Below are 10,950 nucleotides of genomic sequence, written 5' to 3'. Positions count from 1 at the left end.
AAAAGTCACATATTGTATGATGGTTTTTATATGATATATCCAAAATAGGCAAATCCAGAGACACAGAAAGTAGATTCGTGGTTACCACGTGATGAGAGAAGAGACAGTGATTACTTAATAAGTCTGAGAGTGTTCCTCTGGGGAGATGAACAAGTTTTGAAACTAGAGAGAGGTGGTGGTTACCCGACATACCGTGTGACTACACTAACTGACACTGAGCTGTATACTTCACAATCATTAATTATATGTTATGTGAATTTTATCTTAATTTTAAAAACTTATGCATTAAACTTCTTTCCATATATCAAATATTCAACAGAATGAAAACATTAAAAAGACATCAAGATTAAGCATCTCACCCATGCATCGTATCTACCACATACAAGTTGAAATAGAATATAACATGCAGTTAGAGTTCATAGCTTTTCTGGGGAAAATTTAAAACAAATTTCACTGAATTCTCCCAACACAGTGTGTTCCTCATGAAGTCTCAACATCCCTAAAACACGTATTAAAGACAGAAGTGTTTATTTGTGAAAAGCAAAAATCTTTTCCTGGAGCACGTTGACATCTCAAAGAATAATTGAGGTCTCACTTTTTGAGACATCACTTACTATAATTAATAGTATATTTAGCTCATTGCTAACATGTTTTCTGTGTTATTACTCTTGTCATTAATGTGTCTGGATCTAAGACATGTGATTAAGTAAATTCCTAGAAGTAAGCACTGCATGGAAATCTCTACTAGTGGATGGAGCATGGCATCAGTGGGTGCAATAGGCTATCAGCAGAGATCCAGACAGGCTATGCATTTTAATCACCTCATGAATTAAGTCTTCCAGGCCACCTATTATGGAGGCATCTATTACACATCTGGCACCTGAGAAAGAACTTTCTCTGATTTGGGAATCCAAGCCTTACAACAGGACTGGTGTTAGGTACAATTTTGTCATCATGACTTGGCTACTCTGGTATTATCATAGAAACAAATCCCACACAGGGAAACTTACACAGCCCCAGCTTCAGAAAGCTCCCAGGATGACTGATTGTTTGCTTCTTTTCAGTAACCCATTTTGGGTCCTATAATCAAACACTATGTTGGGTCTTGTGGGCATTCAATTTCAGAAGCAAACTCTGTCCACACCTCTCTACCCCATTTCAAACACATACACAGACAGCCTGCCTTGTAGCCCCCTGTGGGCCTGGGGATACATACCCCAGTGGTAAGTTATTAAGTTATACCCTTTGGAGGATGGGCCTGACGAAGAAGGTGAGGCCTATGAAATGGGCATTGGCACTATTCGATAGGGAATTCCACTGTCCACTATGTTGAGCATGGCTGGGATGGGAAGAGAGTACAGCACTGGAACCAGGTGGGCATATGCCCTTGGCCCAGTGGAGTCTTCACTGTGAGGAGAACAGCTGAAGGGGGGTCCAAACAGGGACTCTGGAAAGGACAGGCCTGGAGAATCGAGTGGTACTGCCTCAAACTGAAGCTCAGCACACTTTGCATAGCTTTAAACAGCTGCAGTCATTTCACTTAGGACTAGCGTTGTCAGAGTGAGTTACAAGGAGAAAAAGCTGAAGAAGGAAACCCAGGCCAGCAGCCTGTTTCAGGGAAAGGGTATGTCACAGCAGCTTCTGAGCTCAGATGTTTCTGAGCTTTTATTACTGACACTTTAAAGCACAAAGCACTGCTCAGTTTCCCCAAATAGGCCAAAGATATAAAGTTGGAGAAGGAGAGAGAAGCAAGGGCACGGGAAGAAAGGTGGGTAGGTCTCTAGGGTCTCTGTCTTGTTCTCCAGCCCTACCCTGTTTATCAATCTCCTTGTTTCTATCACCTCCAAAGGACGACAAATGATCCCAGGATAAAACACTTACCAGTTCACCAATTTCTGCCTTACACTCACCCTGTTCTCTAAAGGCAATTCTTCCCAGTCTTCTTAGGTCTTTATGCTACTAACAAATGTTTTCTATATTTTGTCTGGATATATTTTGTAATTTATTTTGTAAGGAGGTTGGACTGAATTATAGTTGACTGTTACTGGAAGTGGAAATCCCCAATTGGCTTTCGATAGTTGGTTTTTGGCAAACTGTGTTTCAGTGAATGGACCCCAAGTAGAGCTTCAAGTTTCCTTAGATTAGCTTTGAAAATGCAGTATTGAACAAACACTTCTTTAACCAGCACTGACTGAGTGTTACCCTCATTAAGGCACCATAGTAAATTACAGAGAAAATACAAAAATGAATACAATGTAAGTTGTGTCATTAAAAGAATGTATAATCTTGAGGGGGAGTCATACATATGAATAATAAAGGAGTGAAGGAAGAGGGTGAGGTGCAGAGAATGAACTGAGTCTGGAAGTAACATGCCTCGAGATTACAAATTGGAACAGAAATGTCATGTTTTGTGAGGACTATAAATCAAAGGTCTCAAAAAGGTAGGCCACAGACTGAATTCAGCCCACAAACGTGTTTGGTTTGGCCCACATCGTGTTTTAAAAATAAGAGACTTCCCATTTTTAAAAAAAATCTGGATTTCCATCTTCTGAAAACTCAGAAGATCTGGCAACTGTCCTCATTGCCAACTGGCAAGCATCAGCTGGAGCTGAGTGGAAGCTGCCTCCTTGGAGAGGGCCGCATTTCTTCAATTCACCACATTTCCCATCAGTCCCCCACCATCAGCCTTCACACCCCACACAGTTCACCTTCTCCACCTAATGAAAAGTGCTACATAAATGCAGCTTCCAGCCCTTCTTCTAGTAATCAGAGAGCCAATTTTAGGCCTTCGATTTCATCCCCCGCACCCTGCTACACACACACACACACACACACACACACGTTAACCCCATTTTTCTATATAGAAAATCTAGACCACAAGGACTCACCACCACCGTCAGTCATTGAAATATCCTTCCTGTAGGCACTTAAGTTTATGACCTCTGTGTGTTGATCCTATCCCTGCAGCACAGTCCGTGGGAGAGCCAGTCCATGAAAGTTCCTTCCCAGCAGTTTTACTGCCAGAGGCTTTAGAGGAGAAGCCACCCCTAAGAGTTTTGTTTCAGAACAGGGTTTAGGGATTGTGTACTATTACGTATAACTTCAAGTTTGAGTATCAGATTCTACCATTCTTCCATGAGCCCTTAGGGCATATTTAATCATCTAATCATTCTGAACTAGAGGAAAATTTGTAGTCTAGCTCACACATGCAGGAGGAATAGAAACTCATCTGTAGAAGACCAGGGATCCTGGCCCTAGCTTCACACCAGATTCCTAGCATTGAGAAAGCTCCTGCAGCTTGAGCTAACTGGTGAAATCCTAAGGAGGAACAGGTTTCCAGATAGATGTTGGTAATTAGTGATCATGATTAACAATAGCCCTATTTCATGTAGGCCTGGTGAAAGCTTGCTTGATTCTGTCAATAAACTCCCTGTTGTTTTCTCTGTCAAGAGCCTCCAGTCAAAGCTCGGTATGGCCCATTAAGAGGTGTCCCTTCCAGCTGGCTAATCAGGAAATATATAAATATATAAATCTATAAATATATAAATAAAATACAAATATATAAATGTAAATCTAATTGATGAGTAAAGTTGTCATCTAACAGAGTGGGGCTTAGGTCAGAATAACATGAATTTCTAAGATCTCACTCTATAAAGAGGAAATAAGGAGCCAGAAGCACAGTGACTGGAAATTTAAAGTATCCATGCATTTAAAGGAGCAAGAAACAGTGTGCTAAAAAGGAAGTGCACAGAGCAGATTCCAGTGGAAAAGAGTCAGGTAGGGAAGCTTAGCACTGAAGACAAGCACAGTCCAAACTGACTGGAAGGGCGGGCAGCCACTGACTCTAAGTCAACACCTTAGAGTGGGGAAGGATTGAATGCCTGCCACTGAGGCCCAAACTAAGAGAATGGTCAAAATCTTTTGCCCATTTTAAAAGAGTTCTTTATGAGTTCTGGATCTAAGTCCTTTGTGAGACATGTATTTCAAGTATTTCTTTCTTCATCTGTAACTTGCCTTTTAATTATTTAACAGTATCTTTTGTTAAATAATTTTAATTTAATGAAATCCAATTTATCAACGTTTTCCTTTTTCTTTTTTTTTTTTTTCAACATTTTCCTTTATGGTTTGTGCTTTCAGTGTTCTACAGAATCTGCTTAACCCAAGGTTATGAAGATTTTCTTTTAGGTTTATCTCTATAAATTTTATAGTTTTAGTTTTGTAAATATTGTGATGATTCATTTTAATTAATTTTGTATATGGTATGATACAAGGATCAAGAGTCCTTTTTTTCCATATGGATATTCAGTTGTTCCAGCACCTTTGCTGAAAAGACTATCATTTCTTCTCATGGCGTTAACAATCTTTGTGAAAAATCAACCAATAATATGTATGGGCCAACTTATGGACTCTCTATCCTAGTCCATTGATCTAGATTTGTGTCTTAATGCCAATGCCACGCTATCTTGAAATCTATAATTCTGTAAGTCTGGAAACTAGGTAGTATAATTCTCCAACTTCATTCTTGTTTTTAAAAAAATTGTTTTAGCTGTACTACTTCTTTTGTCTTTCCATATAAATTTTTAAAATCACCTTGTCAATTTCTACAGAAAAACCTATTGGGATTTTAGTAGATTTTGTGTTGGATCTAACTTTGAAAGAAGTGACATCTTAACCATATGAAACCTCTAGTCCATGAACATAGTGTGTCTCTCCATTTATTAGATTTTCTTTGGTGTCTAAGCAATGTTTTCATAATTTTCTTTGTATAGGTCTTGCTTATATTTTGTTAAATTTATCCCTAAGTATTTTATATTTTCTATGTAATTGGCAATAATCTGGCCTTTCCCATTTCAATTCCAATTAAACATTGAAAATATTTGGAAGAACAATTGATTGTTTAATATTGTCCTTGTACCATGTGACTTTATTAAACTCAATCATTAGTCTGGTAAGGATTTTTTGGGGAGATTTCTTAGGATTTCTCTGCATACACAATCATGTTTTTTTGTATATACAGACAGATATATGCCTTTTACTTCTATTTCCTGCTTTGTTGCACAGACTAAAAATTATAATAGATAGTAGAGCACGAATAGCAGAAGTAAGCATCCTTGTCTTGTTCCAGATGTTAGGGAAAAAGCATTCAGCTTTCTGATAATATGTATGATATTATGTTCCAGTTTACTGTAGATGACGTAGATCAGATTTAGGAAAGTTTATTCTATCCGTAATTGGTTGAGCCATTGTCTTTTTTAAAAAGTCATGAATATATGCCAGATTTTGTAGAAAGCTTTTTCTACACTTATTAAGATGATCATATAGTTTTTCATTTTTAATCTGTAACTATGATTAATTACATTGATTGATTTTGAATGTTAAATCAACCTTAAATTCTTGGTCCTTTTATATAGTATTGGGAATTAAATTCAATTTTCATTTCTTATACTGTCTTGGTCTGGTTTGGATATTGAGGTAATATTGGCCTTGTAAAATAAGTTGATACGTGTTTTTTCCTCAGCTTTCTAAAAGAGTATATGTGAAATTGGTAATATTTCTCCTTAAATAAGAAGCCATCTGGGCCTAGAATTCTCTTCTGGAGAAGGCTTTAGTGACTAATTCAATGTATTTAATAGATAAGGGCTATTTGTATGACTTCAGTAAATGTCATAATATATGTTTTTCAAGGAATTTGTCGGTTTTATTTAAATTAGTAAATATGCTGGCACAAGTTGACCACAATAGTTGTAGTTTGTCTCTATTATTTACCTATTTTCTTTTTATTGACTTTTGCTCTTATCTTTAACATATTCTTTTTTATAATTATTTTGTGTTAGTTATTATTTGTTTTTTGCTTTTGCTTTTTCTAGTTTCTTAAGGTGAAGTTTAGACCACAGATTTTAGACTTGTCTAATAAAAGCATTTAAAGACATACATTTCCCTCAAGGGGTGCTTTACTGTATCCCACAAATTTTAATGTTGGTTTCTATTTTGATTCAGTTCAAATTACTTTGTAATATTTCCTATGACTTCTTCTTTTACCTGTAGTTTATTTAGAACTATCTTGTCTAGTTTCCAAAGCTTCAGATTTGACAGGTAAACTTTTTGTGTTTGCTTCTAATTTAATTTCATAATAGTCATAGAATATCGTTTCTATGATTTCATCCTTTAAAACTTGTTCATCATCTGGGTGCAGTGGCTCACACCTATAATCCCAGCATTTTGGGAGACCAAGGCAGGAGAATCACTTGAGGCCAAAAGTTCAAGACCAGCCTGGGCAATGTAGTAAGATCCTTTCCCTAAAATAAAATACAAAAACGTTTAAAATAAATCGGTTGCTACATGTTTTAAGGACACCATATCATCCATCTTGGTAATGGTTCACATGAAGTTAAAAAATTTGTATTCTGCTATTGTTAAGTGTTTTATAAACATCAATTAGGTGGTTGGTTTGATAGTGTTGCTCAAGTCTTCTATTATCCTTAGTGATTTTTTTTTTGTCTATTTCTTTCCCTTCAGTGATGGAGACGTGAGCCATAGAATCTTTCAGTGTAATTCATAAAGGTTTTTGTTCTCTTCTTTTTTCAGGTCTTTTTTAATTTGTGTACTTTGAAGCATTGTTTTGGGTTGCATCAACATTTAGAATTATATTTTCCTGATGAATTCACCTCTCTGTAATTATGAAAAGATTCTCTTTATGCCTAATATTTCATGTTCTCATGTCTAATTTATATGATATTAATACAGCCATTTCATCTATTTGTTGTGCCTAATGTTTACATAGTATAAGTTTTTCCATCTTTTATTCTTAACCTAACTGTATCTTTTCATTTAAAGTGAAGTTTTGTGCATGTGTGTTTGTGTATGTATATGTATTCTTTGTTGTTGTTGTTGTTGAGTTTTGCTTTTTTATCCAGAGAACTATTTTTTTTATTAGAACATTTATATACTTTTTATTAGAACAATTTATATTATAACAATTTATATACTTTTTATTTATATACTTTTTATCATATACATTTTATTAGAACATTTATTTTTATTAGAACATTTATATACTTTACATATATTGTAATTATTGATACAGTTATATTTATACCTATCATCTTGCTATTTACTATTTATCACATTTGTACTTATAATTTTTTTCTCTTCTTCTCAATCATTTGGATTAATACTATTAGCAGGATGTAAATATTTAACTTGTTTTATTATGAAACTAAACTAATATTTCCCCTTTTGTTTCATTAGGAGGACTGACTTCACACATGGGAAATGAGTGGCTTTACCTTACTCCTAGGCTATATGAAATTGTGAATTTTTTTTGGCCAAACTTTTTATTTAGTATTCTGTAGTTGTTTAACACACACTTAAATGGTCTTATGGGGGGAGGGGAAAGAGAAGGTTCTTGCAAATTCCCAGGGAAATGTCAGAAAGGCAAAATGCCCAGCATTATCCATTTGCTTTTTTGGGTTTACAGGGTGAATAACACTTTCCTCACATAGGCATCTGATTTCAGGTTTTTCGTACAGAGAACATTGAGATTTCAGCTGGAAAACACCCTGAAATCTTATGAGTAGCATACCCCAACCACCCCCTAATAGCTAGCTTGTTTTGTATAGGCAGAACGATTCATCTTATGTTTTTGTGGAAGATCTTAGAATTGCTTGCCTCATTTACTGGGAAAAATCAGATAGGAAGTTGCCTTAGGGACACTTTTGCTTGGAAAGTTACAACACTAGTATAAGTCTTAACATATTTAACATTTGCTTGTTGAAAAGCAATGTCATAAAGTCAAATAAAATTAAACATGTTTTACTTTTTTCCTCACAAGAACAAAAAAATTATGGAGGGGAATTTAAGGTGATATTTTAAAAAGATAGCACAATTTTTCCTTTTAGTAGCCCTTGGGTAGTTATAACAGAATAGTTTCCATTTTTTGTTTGTTTCTTTGAGCTGGGATTTTGGTCCAAAGTTTTGTTTGTTTCTAGTATCTGCTTCTGCCTCCCCATCTATCAGATCGGCTTCCTCTAGGGCCACCACCTCTTGGTGCTCCGCAGCTTGAACTGCTGTAGGAATCACATGGAGGAGGGTACCCTCTTTCCATAGAAGGGGGAAGCCCTCTTTCTTGTCTGCCAACCCGATCATGACCACTTGAGTAGAGATCACTTCGGCTGCTTGAGTAACTGTCTCGACTTCCACCATGTCAGTCACTGTATGAGTGAGCTGCTACAATCATCAAATCAACTGCTTCCACCGTAAGATTGCAGGAAGCCTCATGTAGGTGGAGCACTATGTGAGTTACCATAACTCTCATATGAATCTCTCTAGGAACTTCCACTTGGATGATGTGAATAGTCATGATCACAACCATATCCATCTCTATCACTGCAGCCTCTATATAATCACAGTAAGTATAATCTCTTGGTGGTGGTGCATAATCTCTTGCATCATGAGAGCTTGGGTAATCTCTGCTTGAATAGCTGTCTTTAGTAGAATACCCATCATCTCTTGGGGACAAATAAACCTCTCTATGAGAGGGCAGTGGTTCCCTTCAAGGTGGACCTCCATAACTATCCTTTCCACCTGATACAGGAGTTCTTCCTCCCATTCCACTGCTGCTTCGAAGTGGTCCTGAAGGTGTAGATCTCTTAGGAGGAGGACCCCCCTCCCCACTTCTTGGGGGTGGTCCTCTTTTTACTGGGAGTGGTCCCCTGGAAGAAATCATTTTAAAATTATGGAATATTTACCATCATCCATGTGTCCTTCCAGTGAAGGAGGTCCCCTGGTTCCTCAACTTCCTCCTCTTCCATCTCTAAGACCTCTTGGAGGGCCTTGACTTCCTGGAGGTGGAGGCAGCCCACACCTACCACTTTCAAATGATGATTTGGTGGCTTGTTCCACCTTGATGGCTTTTCCATCTAATGACTTTCCATTCGTGTCTCTAGCTGCATCCTTAGTGTCTGCTGGGCTTTCAAAGGTGACAAAAGCAAATCCTCTCGATTTGTTGGTTTCACGGTCTTTCATCAAGAGTACTTCCACTGTTCATCCGTATTTGCCAAATACTGCTTCAAGAGCTTTCTCATTTGTTTCTGTATTAAGGCCATCAATTAAGAGCTTTCCTGAGCAATCTTTTTTTTTTTTTTTGGCCGATGAGTCAGAGGGATGACAATGGGTTCAAGCTCCAAGGAGCTCTCCGGCAGGGGCTTCCTAGCAGCTTAGCACCAGTAGCGGCTGCCGGGTCCAAGGACCCAACCGCGAAGCTGCTGCTAGCGCTACTGCACAACGGTGAATTTTTAAACTCTTTCCTGAAAAGTAGAAAAGAAGTTATGTTTGAAGACTTACCCTTCTTTGTTCTCCCAAAAAGAGGGAAACTTTGGGCTCTATTTTTATAGCCTATTGGGGAAAGAAATTAAGCTACTGGAGGGCCGGGTATGGTGGCTCACGCTTATAAGCCGAACACTTTGGGAAGGGGAAACTGGTGCTTCCCTTTCAGAAGTGTGAAGAGCTGAAACGTGACACCACAGAGAAGGAACCTTATCATAAGGGGCACTATTCAAGTGTGCAAGGGCTGTGTATTATGTTGTCTTTGCCAGCTGGTCACCCAGTCTTCCCACTGCCCTACCCACTTACCTCTGCCTATTCCCTCTGGATATGCTTCAGCTCTCATAATTGAAAACAGGCCTAGTAGGGTAGTGAGGGTAACCTCTTTTTGCTGAGGGCCGAACTTAGGGAACCTACAGGTAGGTTCATTGAGATTTCAAAGTATTTATATGCCTGATGGCTAAATATATTTAACAGAATAACACAGCAGAAAGATTGAAGTCGGGCTAACCTGGCCTTGAACCCTGGCTCTGTCCTTTACTATTATGTGCCTTTTCATCTAAGTTTCAAAGTAGTCATGAAGATTAAATAATACACATAAAGTATTGAGAATGGTGCCTGGTATATAGCAACTACTCCATAATTGTTAGCCTTTATGATTGCTTCTCTTTATATAGTGTTATGGATTGAATATTTGTAGCTCTTCAAAATACATATGTTGAAATCCTAGCCCCCAGTGTGAGGATATTAGATACTGGGGCCTTTGGGAGGTGATTAGACCATGAGGATGCAACCCTCACAAATGGTATTAGTGCCCTTACAAGACAGACCTCAGAGAGCTCCCTTGCCCCTTCCACCATGTGAGGACACAGGGAGAAGTCAGCAGTCTATGAACGAGGAAGCAGGCCCTTCCCAGACACCAAATCTGCCAGCTCCTTGATCTAGAACTCCCCAGCCTTCAGAACTGTGAGAAATAAATGCTGTTTAAGCCACCCAGCCTGTGGTATTTTTTATCATAGCAGCCTGAATGGACTAAGGCACAAAGAATCCATAAATTAATAAGACTTTTATTTGGGATCTTTGTCATTCTTAATTATATCCCTACATTGACGGGAGAGTAAGAATTAAATGAGTAAATAAAAGCTGGTGTATTTGTTACACCATGTTTTACATGTATAAGTCGTGGCATTGTTTGAAAAATGAGGAGATTTTCACATATATGGCATGACTATATAAGAGTAAATGACTTATAAATAAAATGTGACTATATAAGAGTAAATGACATAAATAAAACGTGACTAAAATAAAATAAAAAGGCTAGTTTTCTTCTCTAGCCTTTTATATAATTATAAACCACATAAAATTGCCACATTCTCATCCTGGAGAAGCATCATTTAAACCCAGGCAGAGTTTGGCAGACCATTCTAAGTTACTGTGTGGCAAACTGCTCCTACCTCAAAAGTTTAGTTTTTAAACTCTGGCACTCCAGCCTGTCCCTGCCTTTGGTCTTATTTGATATCCATTATCAGACAAATTACCAGACACTTATTTGTGTCTATTCTGACTCAAACTTAAGTCTCCTCAGATCTTTTGAATATCAGTCTATATTGTTATTTATCATGACCTAAG

General features: G+C 37.5%; 1 pseudogene; it reads right to left on the bottom strand.

Annotated features, from left to right (window-relative positions):
- Positions 1-7,909: 7,909 nt before the first annotated feature.
- LOC116534367 lies at positions 7,910-9,107 on the bottom strand (annotated as a pseudogene).
- Between the last annotated feature and the right edge of the window lie 1,843 nt (positions 9,108-10,950).

This window comes from Sapajus apella, unplaced genomic scaffold (assembly GCF_009761245.1).
Source record: "Sapajus apella isolate SASKATOON/1434 unplaced genomic scaffold, GSC_monkey_1.0 scaffold87, whole genome shotgun sequence".
NCBI classification, from domain to species: domain Eukaryota; kingdom Metazoa; phylum Chordata; class Mammalia; order Primates; family Cebidae; genus Sapajus; species Sapajus apella.
This window is presented reverse-complemented; position numbering and strand designations above follow the sequence as displayed.